The sequence below is a fragment of the Nyctereutes procyonoides genome, unplaced genomic scaffold (assembly GCF_905146905.1).
Source record: "Nyctereutes procyonoides isolate TBG_1078 unplaced genomic scaffold, NYPRO_anot_genome, whole genome shotgun sequence".
Classification (NCBI taxonomy): domain Eukaryota; kingdom Metazoa; phylum Chordata; class Mammalia; order Carnivora; family Canidae; genus Nyctereutes; species Nyctereutes procyonoides.
Genome location: NW_026575121.1, coordinates 57,340,091 through 57,341,628, shown reverse-complemented (window position 1 = coordinate 57,341,628; position 1,538 = coordinate 57,340,091). Strand labels below are relative to the sequence as shown.

General features: G+C 38.1%; 1 non-coding gene across 1 annotated transcript; it reads right to left on the bottom strand.

Annotated features, from left to right (window-relative positions):
• Nucleotides 1-836: 836 nt before the first annotated feature.
• Nucleotides 837-972, bottom strand: LOC129516697 (U4 spliceosomal RNA). The gene has a single exon (XR_008665831.1). It is a non-coding gene; the product is annotated as a U4 spliceosomal RNA (small nuclear RNA).
• Nucleotides 973-1,538: the final 566 nt, after the last annotated feature.

Sequence of the window (1,538 nt, the reverse complement as noted above, 5' to 3'; positions counted from 1 at the left end):
CCATGGTCCCACTAGGGGCTGTCTCCAAGATTGCTGTAATTGCTGTCCAGTCCACTCCAACAGAGGGCAATGCTCTGGAATTCAACAGTCTCAGACAAACTCTAATTCTCAGGTAGCTCAAAAGGGAAGCTCTCTTTGGGGTCATTCAGAATAAAACAGATTTAGAACCTCTACCCTAAATACACACGTTTGGGCCTCCCAAATGTTAAGCAATCTTCTGTTCGTAATCCACATCTGTACAATTCACCTGTAGTCGACATCTTCGATTCAGGGCGGGAGAGACTCAGCTCACTCTGTTCCTGCCAGACAGTGTTTTTAATAGACAAATTCCCTGGTGTTCCAGGCTGTCTCAGAATGGGATACCTGCCAGTTTCAACACACTGGCTCCTTTTTAGGAAACAGAGCCCTGACTCCCTCCATGACCCCACCAGTCAATCACAGCATCCTGTATGCCTTTAGTCTGAGTCCTGAAGCAACATTATAAAATGAACACTGCAAATGGCAAGTACAAGACCAATGAGCACGTGCTGTACATTAACAGCTCCTCTCTAAATATCTTTTTTTCTATTTGAAAGCTTGTATGTGTCAATACAACTGTAATTTCATGGCTATAAATAATGTTTTTTATTCCATCATTTCCCTAAGTCTTGCAAAGATTTTTTTTAATTTAACAGTTACTTTGATATAAAATATTTGATATTTGACAGTTTTTTGATATAAAATATTTTCAGTCCTGTAATGAGCTGAAGCAAAACTGAATTTCACATTTAATATTTAATTTTGGCTTTATACAGTCTGGTTTTTTCCCTCTTTCTTTGAAAGAGGAAAAAATTAGGGAAAAATCATATGCTAAAATTTCTATTTTCTCTTCTAAGTTAAGATAATTTCTAGGTTACAGTTTGTCTTTTTAATTAGCTACAATCGCGCCTCAGATAAACCTCATTGGCTACAATACTGCCACTGCATAAAGCTCAGTTTGTCTTTTTAAATGATTTCCATTGTCCTTTGCATCAATTTATAAAATACATTCAGATAAAAGAAATTCTTCAAGGTCAATTTAAAATGCAATGTCAAAACATAGAGTATGATTCACAAACAAACATCCCCGTAACCAATAGGACCCTCTTTCTCTCAAGTCTGTTTTTTAAATTTATTTATTTATTTTAAAGAGAGAGTACAAGCAGAAGGGGCAAGGGGAGAGGGAGAGAGAATCTCAAGAAGACTCCATGCTCAGCACAAAGCCCGACTCGGGGCTTGGTCTCATGACCCTGAGATCATGTCTCGAGCTGAAACCAAGAGTTGAATGTTCAACTGACTGTGCCATGCAGGCACCACTCACGTTTTATTTATTGTATTGAACATCTTTGGCTTCAGTCTCTTACTACTCTTCTCTGCTGGGAAGACTTTTCAAAAAGAGAGAAAGTTTGCCTTAATACTAACCTAAAATAATGGTATAAGAAAGAAAACTAGTCAAAGCCTTCAAGTCCATCATCCATGGCTCCACCTGGGCCACTGAAGATTATTACTAACTAGCACAC